Raw genomic sequence first — 15,317 nt, 5'->3', positions numbered from 1 at the left:
TTGTAAATTTTGCTATGTATATTTTACCACATTAAAAAAAAAACAAAAAAAAAACCTACCAAAAACATGATGGGGGATTTTTAAAAAATCTAATATTGGATCACTAAAGATAACTAAAAGAAATGCCTAAAAAAAAAAAAAAAAAAAAAAAAAGACGGGGTGCTGATTATTAAAAGTTAGAGAAATTAATTATTGGGCCTCTAGAAGATCAAGGTTTATTAATTTAGGAGATAATTTCTATAAGTGGTAAAGTAATCCCTCACATAATATACTCAGAAATCAAGAATATTTAGGATTAAAAAAATATAAGACTAGTGTTTACATAAAAGAAGTTTTGATTATTCTACGACCTATCTATATTAAAATCTATGAACTGCTTCATAATTCTTGGTCACTTATACTGGTCAGATAATACTGAAACAGACCAACTAGATATTTACATTTTCTAACTTTTTCCCACAAAAATAAGCCAGTACACAAGATTATTGTGTGATAATAGTAGCTCAAGTCAGATGTTATGATTTTAGTAACAGAGTTAAGCAAAAATAAACAAACAAATAACCCAAAATAACCCAAAACCTGAAAAACAAAAAACCCACTATCTGTAGTCACTATTCCGTCATGGTAATGAAGACAGCTGGTAATGAAGACAGCTGAAAAAGGCACCGAGGGACCAAACAAAAAGCTCAGATGCAAGCAAAACTCATTGCAATATCATATCCAAGATGTCTCACCTAGGTGATGCAATTCTATAGCAAAACAGAGAACCAAGTAAACCAAGCTAGTGCTACTTTAAATGTAGCTAACCCAGGTAACGACGGCAAAGTTTAGTAAAATAGCCTTTCCCTAAAGAAGTAAATTGAATACTGTTTCTCCAAAAGTAAAAACAAGCAAGCAAAACTTCAACTACACTTGTACAATCAAATTAAAAAATGAGGAGAATGAGTGGTTGTATAGATTATTTGTTAAAGTAAGTAATTTCACATCTACGGCTCAAAAGTTTTTAATAAAGCCGCTTTATTCCTTTACAATAGTATTTGTTAAAGGCATTAGAGCTATAGTATATGTTTCCAGAATGATGGAGACAACCAAAGTAAAAAACAAAAAAAGTATTTACCTACGTAAGAGACGAAGACAGAAAAAATATTCGTATAAAGATAAAGACCCCACTGGCTACTCTTAAAGATAAATAACAAGTAAACAAATATTTTAACACTTGTGACTACTATTTATTTCTTACTTCATTCTGAAACTACTAAGTGCTAAGGAACACGGAGGTTGGGGGATGAAAATGAAAATCAAAAATGAGTAAGGCCCTGACCACAACGGAGTTTACAATCCACTGAAAAAGACTAACATACACGTGTACAAGAGTGAACATGAGAAGAAACCACTGTGCAAAGCACGCAGCTTCTATACTGTCAGAAGTATTCTTCTTCAACTTATAGAACATTCCAAGATTCCCCAGTATCCACAGGTCAAAGTTAAAAATCCTTAGCAGGCATTCAAGGACCCTTACAATCAAACTTGAGCCTAGCCTTCTGGTGTCATTTCCTATCCTTGCCAAACATAAACTTTATTTGACAATGATGGAAAGCTATTATTTATTATTTGAGCATAACATGTACCTTGAGCCTCTCAGATATTGCTCATGTAACCTAATTTTGTGGAATTTTTCTTTCCTGGTTACATTATGAACTTATAAATTTAGAATCAGATATGGTTCTGCCTGAAGGAAAGGAAAACTAAATTAACTTTCAAAATTACTTTCGGCCTAAGATTGTATTTCTATCGGTATTTTAGATGGCAGCAGGGCTTTTATTTTATTCCTACGACAAAGTCAACATCCATCCATGAATTTATCTTAAAATAGAGATGAGTCAGAAATAATTTGTATCCTCAAAGAACAGTCCAGTAGCAAGTTCAAAATAAGTACTAACATGAGACTCATTTTACATTAACATTATTCAAAAACTTTAAGTCTAAGTGTAAAAATTAACATAAGGAAAAGCTTGATCCATTTTATTTATGTGGAAAAATAAGAAAAACTGGTAATATAACATATCTCAAATAATCCTGTTAGTGCATTTATTTACTGTTTACCTCCCCTACTTACAAAGGGTAAGATGCAGAACAGAAACCTCATCTATCTTTGCTCATGGATCTATTACTCAGTGCCAGGCTCTGACTGGCACTAAATAAACAATGAAAAAAAAACTTTAACAAGTAGACAGCATTCACTACTAAGGCAGTCCAGAGTCTGGCACACAGCCTTGCATTCTTGGAAAAATGAAAGTAGATATAGTCTCATAGGTAAATACTTATAATAAACCTCAGGAAATTGAGGTTTTAAAACCAGAAAGCATTGTCTATGGCCATGCTACCCTGAACAAGCCCGATCCCGTCTGATAACAGAAGCTAAGCAGGGTCGGGCTTGGTTAGTACTTGGATGGGAGATCATCTAAGACCAAGTGCTGTAGGTGTAAAAAATGAAATAAGGGATTGTAAGCTGACAAGGTCCTTGCAATCTGTGAGGTCAACCAAGGGTTGCCTCGCCTAAAAATAAAATAATAAAATAAAATAAACAAAACCAGAAAGCCAATTTACAAATTTATAGTAAGAAATAACTTTCATAAGTATGGGAATATGACTACCAAATTTTCTCATTCAGACTATACACTTATGACTTGTATGCTTTTCTATATGTTGTACTTCAATAAAGTTTTCCTTATTAAAAAATCTAAATCGTTTGAAACAATGACATCTCATAGTTTTATACATACAACTAAAATACACATAGTAAGTAAAGTCAGGAGTTAAGAGTTCTAAGATCCTTGCATTGTCCACAACGGAAAAGGAATCAACTAACTGTAGAGTTTTATAAGTCATGGCTGTATGCTACAACTTCTACGGCAACCACTAAATAAAAGGAAAAAAAATGTATAACTTCCCAATAAAGTAATAAATATGAAATGATTTTTAAAAGACGATGAATTCAAATAATACAAAAAGAGAAAGAGAACTGTCCAGGGCAAAAAGAAAGCACATTAAGAAGACAGTAGATTTATTTTAAATCCAAATACAGTCATGTGCTACCTAATAACATTTTGGTCAAAGATGATCGCATATAGCAGTGGTCCCATGAGATTACTATAATAAAGATGAAAAATTCCTATTGCCTAGTGACACTGTAACCATCCTAATGCAGTAGTGCAACACATCACTCATGTGTTTGTGGTCACGCTGGTATAAATAAACCTACTGCATTGCCAAGTTGTATAAGAGTATAGCACACACGATTATGTTCAGTACATAATAGCTGATAATGATAATAAATGACTGTTACTGGTTTATGTATTTATTATACCACATTTTTTATTGTTTTCAAAAGAGTGTACTCTTTTGACTTATAAAAAGTTTGCTGTAAAACAGTATGCCATGTTAAGGTTGGCAGCAGCCTCATACATCTCACATTTATCCATACCACTTAATTGGTTTATGTAATACAATATAAATCATCAAGAAGTTCTGACAAAAGAAAGCTTATACTGAGACAAGACCAACTAAAATTAGCAAACAAGAATAGTTAATTATCAACAAATATGATTCTATAGAACACAAAATAAGATCTAATGAGTACTGTAGGTATATACCTGGTTCTGCCTGAGCACTCCTAGGCTCTTCCAAGAAATTAGCTTTCTATTTAAAAAAGGAAAATATTCTCCAAGTGATTTCATAACCCACTTTAAAATTTCTACAACCTTTTCAGCTAGGAAATTCTCCCATATATCTTACGTAAATTCACTGTTTCGTGATTTGGCATAAACATTTTAGTCTTCTTCAAATCTTACAATTACAAAGTAGCTATTATATTTTCTATAGGATATCATTACAAATCTAATGACTTCTTTCAGTTTTACTTTTCCCCTTTAGGTGAGACTAAAAAATTCTCATCTGAATATAACATTTTAATTCCACGATTAAAGGAACCTGATTTTCCTTGTATATAAACAGCATTTTGAAATAATTCTGATAACTCAGTAGCAGAGTAAGATAATCATTAACGAATTTTATCAAAGCCATTGAACTTAACCAAAAACTAATTTTCTCATCCATCTATTCTTAACTGTAAACTACATGTATTGAGAATTCTGCCATATAAATTACAAAATCCAGTACTGTGAAATACCTGAGAACTACTTACCTTAACTAACAGATTTAATCCATGTACCTCAACTTTCTGGAAGTGATTACAGTTTTTTCACTCTTATGGTTTGAGGAAAACTTAAGTATACCATACTTTCTGCACATATTCCACCTATACAAAATTTACTGAGGAAATGCAATCTAGTTTAGTGTTTTTGCACTGGAGCTCTAGAATCAGATAGCTGAATTGAAATTCCAGCTTGACCACTTACTAATCATATACAATTAGGACAAGTTACTTAACCTCTCTGTGCCTCCATTTCCTCATGGTAAAATGGGAGTAATTTTAGTACCTATCTTATAGAACTGTTTTAACTTTTTATTTAGAAATAGTTTTAAGCTCACAAAAGTTACAAAAATAGTACAAAGAATTCCAGTATACCTTTTATTCAACCTCCTTTAACGATAACATCCCATAACACAATTATCAAAACTTTGAAATTAAAAATAATACAATGCAATTAACTAAACTACAGAACTTTGGGGTTTCACCAGTTTTTCTACTAAATGCCCTTTTTCTGTCCCAAGAGCCAACCCAGGATCCCACATTTAGTTGTCATGCCTCTTTAGTCTCTTCTCATATGTAATATTTCTTGTCTTTCCTTGTTTTCATGACCTTGATACTTTCGAAGAATACTGGTCAGTTGTGTTGTTTTGTTTTGTATAATGTCCCTCAATTTAGATTTGTGTTTTCTCCTTAGATTCAAGTCATGCATTTTTGGCAAAACTATCACAGAACTAATGTATCTTTCTCAGGTTAACAGGGTGTACATAATGTCATATTCATGTCTTAATCCTAATGATGCTAACCTTGATCACTTGGTCATAGCGATCGCTACAGAGTTTCTCTACTATAAACTTAGTTTTCCTCTTTTTAAAAATGTCTTCTCAAAATTTTGCCCACTAATTTTAGCGTTCATCAAATCGATCTTGCCTGCAGTAAATATTACTGTGGTATTCCACAGGGAATTCTTTTGTAGTAAAGAGGACTTCTATTTACTTATTTTTAATGTTATTTATTTACTTAAGCATGGATTCATGGATATCTTAATTCTGAGTTATCCAATATCATCATTTATTTGTTGCTCAAATTATTCCAATTTTCTCTATTGAGAGCTTTCACACTGGCTTCTATGCCCTTTTAACATGCTCCCACCCTTTCTTAAACACTTCCTTGATTTCTGATGTCAGAAGATGCTTCAGGATTATTTTGTATTTTCCCCACCCCAGCCCTGAAGTCAATCACTTCTCCAAGGAGCTAGCAGAGTTTGTTTTAAGAAATTAGTTACATTGTAAAGTACTTATGACATTCACTCACAAAATTAAGGTAGTTTGACTATTCAAAAAATTGAGTTGGACAGGAAATACACATTATCCATCACAGTTGTCAGGAGCACATGAAGTTTTATATTTGGTTGCAAAGGAATGTTAAGCACTGTATTAGTTTGCTAGAGCTACTACAATAAAATACCTCAAACTGAATAGTTTAAACAACAGAAATTTATTGTCTCACAGTTCTGGAGGCTACAAATCCAAAATCAACATACTGACAGAGGTTCCTTCTGAGGGCTGTAAGAAGAATCTCTTCTGAGATTCTTCCCTAGCTTCTGTGGTAGTTTGCTGGCAATCCTTTGCATTCCTTGGTGTAAGAAACATCACTCTGATTTCTGCTCTGATGTTCACATGGCATTCTCTCTGCATACATTTATGTCCAATTTCCCCTTTTACAAGGACACCAGTCATACTATATAGGGGCCCATCCTACCCTAGTATGACCTCATCTTAACTTATTGTATCTGAGGTACTAGAGGTTAAATTTCAACATATGAATTTGAGAAGGATACAACTCAACCCACAACAAAGCAAAAATGTAAAAATTCTGAAAAATAGTCATCACAATATTTAAAATATCAGATTGAGATTGAAATAACTACTTAGACTGTTCTACATAAAAGACTGTAATTATCACAAGATCAGAGATTTTGAAAATAAATGTACGTTTTGGAGAGGAAAATAAGTTCAACTGAAGAATTCTGAGAGTACAAAAGGAATGCTTTATTTAAAACTAAACATACTCAGGAAGCATTTGAGATCTTGCTCTCTGGCATATGTCATCGGTTTGGCTCAAATAAACTCTCATGAAAATTAAAAACCAAACCAAACAAAAACACTACTAAACAATTTCAATTTCAATTTCTGAAAGCTCTGTATTAAATAGGTAGAAATATGTGAGAGGGTGCTGACAGTAAGTCTCTCTATAGAGCACCATTTATGCAGGCCACACTACATGGTGTCAGGAGGTGGTGAGGGGAGATTATTTTCATTTTACATATGAGGAAACTGAGGCATATAGAGGTTAAAGTGAACTCTTTAAGAGCACATAATTTATAACGTGGCAGAGCATCAACCATAGTTCAGTTTTCCTAACTCCTGCTCCAGGACTTTTCCCAGTATCACATAACTATAATAGCTTCACAGGCCAAAGGAAAAGAAATGTTCCACATTAGACAACTTGATAAACAAATATAAAAGGTTTATAAATAAGCAGTAACTTTAGTAGTCATCTAGTTTTTTCCTATTAATGTCAATATGATGATGCTTCTGTAACCTTCCTAAAGAAGAGAGAGAAAACCTATTTATTCAGCTTCCTAATAACTGAACAGAGTCAGTATTTTATGGTCACCTATGTGAAGGACACTATGCTAGACACTAAAAACAGAGATCTAAAAGACCAAAGAGTAGATTTTGTGCAGCTTTAAATGTCATCAAAGAGATATCTTTAGTCCAGATGTGGGCTAAAATCAATCTAATTCTCTGAGAGATCGCATTCTCTATTTCCTTATTATAATCAACTTAATTCACCTTGATTATGTACATAATTTAAGGTGCACATGCATAAATTTCTGAAGGGATATTCTTCAATTTTAAGACAAGGGTTAAGGCTAGATAAATGATTAATTAGCCACATGAGACTACCAAAATTAAAATGAATTAAAATGAAAATTTAGAAATCAGTTCCCCAGTCGCAGCAGCCATCACCATAATAAACAGCACAAATACAGAACAATTCTCTCACTGCAGAAAGTTCAACTGGATAGCAATGATGTAGAGATCCTGAAATACTAAATCTCAAAAATATGTAATGGAAAGTATCCCAAAATAAAAGCCTCTGTGGGCAACTATGTCTATGAGTGTCAGGAATATACCAATAAGAAGGTCCTCATATTTTAGCAGTTATAACAAAATATTTGCAATTACAGTATATATGGGACTGCTTCAAACCACTTTAGTGCAGGGTAGAGGTTGGTGGGTAGGGGGGATATGTGCTATTGATGAAACAAGTCATGAATTGATAATTATTGAAGTTGAGTAACAGTTTTGGGAGTTCAAGATGCTATTCTCTGTATTTCTTTATGTTTAAAAGTTTCCATAACAAAGAGGTTAAATAATATTTTAAAAACCCAGAAATGTATTTGGTTAAGTCACAAACTCAGTTTTCGAATGTACCATTTATACTTACTGCCTACTTTTGAATCTTTCTGGACAATCCAAAACTATATTGAAACTGCTTTTTAAAAATTACTGATTACTCCCTGATAAATCCAATGACCTTTACTGAATCATCATTTTCTTCAACTTGAGCCACTGACTCTTCAGCTTCATCCCAGATACTCAGCATATCCAACCTTTCTCGTCCCAAGTTAGGCTTTTTCGTTTTGTTTTATTGTTTTTCCTTTAATTATCCTCTAATATGTGTAGTTGTTATCATGAGCAATCTCAAGGTCTTTTTGAAATTAAGTAGGGTAAAAATAATAAATCATTTACTTATCCAAAATATTTAGTAAGCTCCTGCTTTATGCCAAGCACTGTGCAATGTGCTTAAAATACAGCTACGAATAAGAAATTCATAAACATTGCCCTTGTGGAACTTACAAATCAAACAGAACACAGAAATTTTAATATGTAAATAATTACAAGTATATTAAAGGCAGCAGGGAGAAATACACAGTGCTGAGAGCATAAAGAATTTTGGGAACCTAAACTACACTGCGGAAGTCAGCAAACGCTTCTTTGAAGAAGTGACTTGAAGCTGAAACTTAAAGGATAAGCTAAAGTTAACCAGACAAAGAGGAAGAGGAGTATATAACAAGATGGAGACCAGTGAAGATTTACAACAGGGAAAAAAGGCCAGTATGGCTGAAAAAGAGAGACGTGGTAGTTCAAGTTAAGGATGGACAGCTGGAGAGGAGCAATATAATGTAGCGTGGGCTATGTAGATCATTTGGAAAGATTTTAGATTTTATTCTAAAAGTGATTAAAAAAATACAATGGTAGGGTTTTCTTAGTTTAATAATAATTTAAACTATACATATCGTAAAAATTTACCATTTCAACCATTTTAAGTGTATAATTCAGTGGTATTAAGTACATTCACAATGTTTTTGTTTTTAACAGAAGGAATTAACTTTGATTTTTATAAAGTTCACTCTGATATCAATGTAGATGGATTGAAGGGGAGGTCCGAAAATACAGGCTAGAAGGTACAGAGCAATGTAAAATATTTAAAGCTACCTCAATGCTCCCTGCTAGACTGTAGGCAGTAAGAAAAGAGAGATTACATCTGACTTGTTAACAACTATATCCTTGGCTCTAAGCCAGGCACAAGGTGGGCATCTGTTAAATGGATATACTAAGAATCTATGATTCTTAAAATAGAAGCTTTAAAAAGTAAAGAAATGTTTTGTATAGCATGTAACACCTTAATGATATTTTTAAAAACTTTAAAAATATCTGCCCAACAATAACAGGTAAAGATGAATACTACGCATAAGGTTAGAGATAAAGAGTAGAAGCCAGACTATGAAAGGCTTTAACTAAGGCAGAAAAGTTTGGACTTCATCTCAAAGAGAAGTCTATATGGGGTGTCTAGGCAAAGTTTTATGCAATCTCACAAATGCAGGACAGAATAACAGCGATGCTTACTTATTATCACTTAATTTTAAAAAATCACTCAACATAATTAAGGCACATATAACAAATTTACAGGTAACAAACATCATACTCAATGGAGAAAAGCTAAAAGTATTTTCTCCTTAAGATCAGGAACAAAACAACGATGTCCACTTTCACCACCTTCATTCAACACAATATTGGAAGTTCTAGCCACAGCAATTAGACAAGAAATAAAAGTTGTCCAAATTGGAAAAAAGAGTAAGACTGTGATTATTTGCAGATAACATGATTCTATATACAGAGAACCCTAAAGATTCTACCAAAATACTATTAGAACTTATAAATGAATTCAGTAAAGTAGCAGGATACAAAATTAATATTCAGAACTTGGTTGCATTTTTATATACCAATAACAAACTATCAAAGAGAAATTAAGTAGATAAACCCATTTAAAATTGCATAAAAAAGTAAAATACTTAGGGATAAATTTAACCAAGGATGTAAAAGACCTGTTTTGAAAATTTTAAGACACTAAAGATACAAATAAATGGAAGCATATACCATGCCCATGGGTAGGAAGAAATAACATTATGAAAACGTCCATACTACTCAAAGCAATCTATAAATTAATGCAATCTCTATCAAATTACCAATAGCATTTTTCATAGAACTAGAACAAATAATCCTAAAACTTACATGGAACCATAAAGACCTCAAATAGACACAGCAAACTTGAGAAAGAAGAATGAAGTCAGAGGTATCATGTTACCTGGTAATTAAACTATACTACAAGGCTACAGTAATCAAAACAGCAGAATAAAAACAGACACATAGATCAACAGAACAGAATAGAGAGCCCACAAGTAAAATCATGCCTATATGGTCAATTAATCTATGACAAAGGAGGCAAGAATATATAATGAGATAAAGATAGTCTCGTCAATAAATAGTACTGGGAAAACTAGACAGATACATGCAAAAAGTAAAAAGTAAAACTAGACCACTTTCTTACACCAAATACAAGAATAAACTCAAAATTGATTAAAGACTTAAAAGAAAGACCTCAAATCATAAAACTCCTAGAAGAAAACATTGGCAGTAAACTCTTCGACATTGCTCTTAGTAATATTTTTCTTTGAATCTATCTCCTCAGGCAAGGGAAACAAAAGAAAAAATAAACGGCAGTGCATCGAACTAAAAAGTGTTTGCACAGTGAAGGAAACCATCAACAAAAGGACAACCTACTGAATGGGAGAAGATAATTCACCAGTGGTACATTAGATACGAGGTTAATATTCAAAATTGATAAAGAATTCATATAACTTAAAATAAAGTCCCATTAAAAAATGGATGGGGGTATGGGGAGAAGTAGATGAGGAAAAAAGGGTCAAACATACGGTGACAGAAAGAAATTTAACTGTGGCTGGAGAACACACAATGCAATATATATATATGCCTTAGTGTTGAATTGTATACCTGAAACTTACTGGATTTCGTCAACCAATGTTACCATTAAAGAAATTTTAATTAAAAAAAAAGAAAAAGAAAAAAGAAAAATGCTGGCCCTAGAAATAAAAACAGGATCTTGGACCCACTCTTTTAAAAAAAACAGGCAAAAGATCTGAATAGACATTTCTCCAAAGAGGACATACAGAGATAGCCAATGGACATATGAAAAGATGTTCCATGTCACTTTTCATCAGAGAAATGCAAATTAAAACCACAATGAGGTATCATCTCACACCTGTCAGAATGTCTATCATCAATAAATTAACAAGTGTCGCCAAAGATGTAGAGAAAAGGGAACCCTTGTGCATTGTTGGTAGGACTGCAAATTGGTGCAGCCACTATAGAAAACAGTATGGAGGTTCCTCAAAAAATTAAAAATAGAACTACCTTATCATCCAGCAATTCCACTCTGGGTATTTGTCTGAAAAAATCCAAAACACTAATTCAAAAAGATATGCATCCCTATGTTCATTGCAACATTATTTACAATAGCCAAGATATGCAAACTACCTAAGTGTCTATCAATAGACAAATGGATAAAGAATATGTGGTACATACATACATAAAATGGAATATTACTAGGCTATAAAAAAAAAAGAATGAAATCTTACCATTTGCGACAATATGGATGGACCTAGAGGGTATTATACTATCAGAAATAAGTCAGAGAAAAGAAAAACATCCTATGATTTCATTTATATGCAGAATCTAAGACAAAATAAACAAAAAACCGAACAGAAACAGACTCACAGATACAGAGAACTGATAGTTGCTAGATAGGGGTGTTGCAGAGCTGGTTAAAAAAGGTGAAGGATTAAGATGTATAAGTTAGCAGTTACAAAACAGTCACGAGGATGTAAAGTACAATATAGGGAATAGAGTAAATAAACTTGTAATGACTATGTATGGTGCCAGGTGGGTACTAGAGACTTACCTAGAGAGATCACTTGGTAAGTTATACAAATGCTACACGATTGTGCTATACACCTGAAACTAATATAATATTAAATGTCAACTGTAATTGGAAGCTAAAAATTTTAAACTTAAAAAAATAAACTGATAATGGGAAAAGCTGAGGAATAATCAAATTAGTGCCAGAAAACCCCCAAATGGCTTGGGAACTGGCACCACACGTACATCTAGAAATAAGGGTAAAGGTGGTACTACAAATGAAAAGAATGGATAAAAGTCTGTTTAAAAACTAGACTGATATTCTCTCACATCCCTTCCCCTATTCCACACAGCCAGGTCCCTTTCCCACCTTATCAGAAGACTGGAGGATTATGATATAAGAAAGGAAAACAAAGGGTTTCTGGACTGGGCAATACAAGGTACAAGTGAGGGTTAGGGTACAAACAGTATTAAAAACAAAGAAATTAAATCTACTTACTCTATATTATCTTCAAACACTCTCTCCATTCACTTCCAAGCAAGCTGGAACCAAGCTTATCCTCTCCAGCAAGACATTGAATAATTCTTCTTTAGGAAATCTGACCAGCAAAAAGATTTTAAAGACCTTAAATCAAAGACTCCCCAGAAAGAACTCAGCCAAAGACTCCTACAAAGAAGCCCCATAAACCTACTACGCAAGAGCTTCAAGTCAAATTTTAGTACTCAACTCTTAAATAGAAGCAGAGAGCCAAGAAATACTAGTTTTTTGAGGGCATCAAACAAGAAACAGGTGAAAAGCAATTTACAGAAAAAAAACTGTATTGGGAAGAAAGTCATATATCCCATTAATATCCTCAAATAATGAGAAGATACTGATATCAAAAAGATGCTACAGTCAAGGAAAACAGATGAGCTCTTTGAAACTAAAATGACAACAGAAATAAAACTTAACAGGATCTCCATGGGCCTCTCATAATTGACCAATGCCAAAGAAACTGTAGCCTCGAACCATTGCCCAGCCCCCCACCTGTGGGCTGTGATCACTGAAGCAGGTTGTACAGTCTGAATAAGAAGAAAAACACTTAATAGGTTGGAAGAAAGAAAATCTTCTTAGAATTAAACATAAAGAAATGAAAAAGAGGCTAGATAAGACAAAATTAGAGGATCAATCCAGAAGTCTAAAAAAATTCCAGAAAGAACTAAAAATGGAGAAGTTATTGTTCTAGTTAAGAAAATTTCCTGAAATTTAAGAACTTAAGTTTCCAGTATGAAAGGACTTATATACCAATTACTCAGCACATAAAGTGAAAATAGACATATCATTACAAAAGATCAAAAGACCAAGTCATAATGGCAACACTAGAATCTACAAGGCAATACATTGTCTTCAAACTTCTGGAGGAGGAATATATCCAAACTAGAATTCTAACCACTGCCAAACTTCCAGTGTGAGGATTGTACGAATACATTTTTCAGATATACAAGGCCTCAAAAAACTTCCTTCCATCTTCCCTTTATTAGGAAGCTTTTTACTGGAATATATGTTCAATGTGATGAAGGAGTAAACCAAGAAGAAAAAATGCTTACCTAAAAAACAAGGAATCCATTCAACACAAGAGAAGGAAATCTTCAAAATGACGGTAAAGGTACATAACCGGGTTGACAGCTGTACACTAACATGGAGGGTAGCTAGTACAAATTAGAATAGGTCAAAAGTTCTGGGAGATATGTCCCAAAGAGATCAAACTGAGAAAAAAACCTGATCCATTCTTATATACTAAGGCAATTTACACTGTTGGTGAAGAGTTTGGGGGTAAATGAATGATATGGGTATAAATTGAGCAAAAGAAAAATGCCGAGAAAAATAGTGACATGAGGAAAAGATATGCAAGGGTACAATAATCAGTTACTTGCCAGCTCAGTTGTGACTATTACTTACCTATTAATAATGTAAAGATTAAATACTGATCTAACCAAAATGGATGGTTATCTATAGAGAACGGGGAAAACAACACTGCTAGGTTAGTATTACCATATCAGAAAAGAGCTTAGTAAATTTAAATAAACTGTCCAAGGTCACCGTAAACATTGGGGTCAGGATTAGAACCACAGCCTAAGTGTCTCTGGAGCTGTCTTTATCACTATATACTGTCTCCTCAAGAAGAAAAGCTTTAAATATAGCATGAAAATAGATTTGAGATTTCAGAATAGGAAAGTTTGATATTAAAAATTACAAAATGTGTTTTCCTGGAGATATACGATGAAGTAACTTAAGAGTGGTCCGGTTTAACTGTCATAGCCAAGAACAGCCTAAGGAGATCTAACAACGAAATCATATGTAGTATTCTAGGTGGGATTCTGGAACAGAAAAAAGATATTAGATAAAACTAAAGAAATCTAAATAAAACGTGGACTTTGTTTTGGTTCATTAATTGTGACAAATGGACATGTGAGATGTTAGTGAAGAAACTGGGTATAGGGTATATGGGAACTCTCTGTTTTATCTTTGCAATTTTTCTGTAAATCTAAAACTATTCTAAAACAAAAATTTTATTTTAAAAAATAGAATGGGAAAGCTCTCTGTATCAATATAAAAAAATCTCTATGATATAGTATTAAGTAAAAAAAAGCAAGGTGCAGAATAAAGTCTGATTCACCTTATGTAAGGGAGAATAAGAAATTATATATTTGCTTGTGTCTGCATAAATCCCAGAACACAAGAATATATATATATTATATATATATATATATATATAAAAATTACTAAAAAGGAGGGGTGGGATGAGAAATGGAGTCACAGAACCAGGCATGGTAGTAACTATTCTCACAATATACCTTTTTATATAATTTTGATTTGAAAAATATGTCTTTTTATTACCTATTACACATAAAGTTAGAGGAAAAGCCTTAAGATAAATGGATTAGATGACTTCCCAACTATAGAATGCTCTTATTAAAGATTTTCAACTAAAACATGCTTAAACTATTAGTCATATTTATAATGTGCTTTCCGTGAAACTCCATGCTCCTGACACTTCTCCGTACCTTTTAACTCTACTTTTCGAAGCTGTTACACTCATCACACTATACTGTATCAAGTATTATAGATTTCTTCCTCAATGAAATGTGAATTTCTTAAGAGTAGGCTCTACCAAACCATTTCACAGAATACCAGTTTTCAGTAAACATTTGTTAATTTACTGAGAACTTCCTATGTACCAGACACTCTTCTAAATGTTTTATACTTAGTAACTAATCTTCACAATAAGTTTATATGATAGGTCCTATTATCTTTATTTTTAGATCAGGAAACTGAAACATAAAGAGGTCAAATTATTTGCCCAAGGTCAGTGGCCAGCGCTAAAACATGAAACCCAGACACTGTGATATTAATCACTAGACTCCACTGTTTAATTTTAATGCTTCAAAACAAGGTATAGAAAACATTCTCCTTGACTGTCCTAATTTGCAATATGAAGCTACAAGGTACAAATTGGCTTGATTATCATCTAACCCAGCAGCTCTCGAAGTGTGGTCCTCCAATCCCCAGGTCCCCTCCAGAGGGGTCCACTACTCTCCTGGGGGGGTCAAAAACATTTTCATAACATTAAGATGTTACTTGGATTTTTTCCACTCTAATTCTCTCATGAATGTACACTGGAGTTTCCAAGAGCCTACATGACGTGTGATATTAGAACAGATCAAATGCAGAAGCAGCTATGAGAATCCAGATATTTTCTAATAAGTCAAACATTAAA

At 33.1% G+C, this 15,317-nt stretch overlaps 1 protein-coding gene across 2 annotated transcripts in view; it reads right to left on the bottom strand.

Moving 5' to 3' along the window:
* Positions 1-15,317, bottom strand: part of RAB6A (RAB6A, member RAS oncogene family) — a 60,165-nt gene that overhangs the window by 40,495 nt on the left and 4,353 nt on the right. The window lies entirely within an intron of this gene.

The sequence above is a fragment of the Pteropus vampyrus genome, unplaced genomic scaffold (genome assembly GCF_000151845.1).
Source record: "Pteropus vampyrus isolate Shadow unplaced genomic scaffold, Pvam_2.0 Scaffold311, whole genome shotgun sequence".
NCBI lineage: Eukaryota > Metazoa > Chordata > Mammalia > Chiroptera > Pteropodidae > Pteropus > Pteropus vampyrus.
Note: the sequence above shows the minus strand (reverse complement) of the source record. Positions and strands in the feature narration are given on the sequence as shown.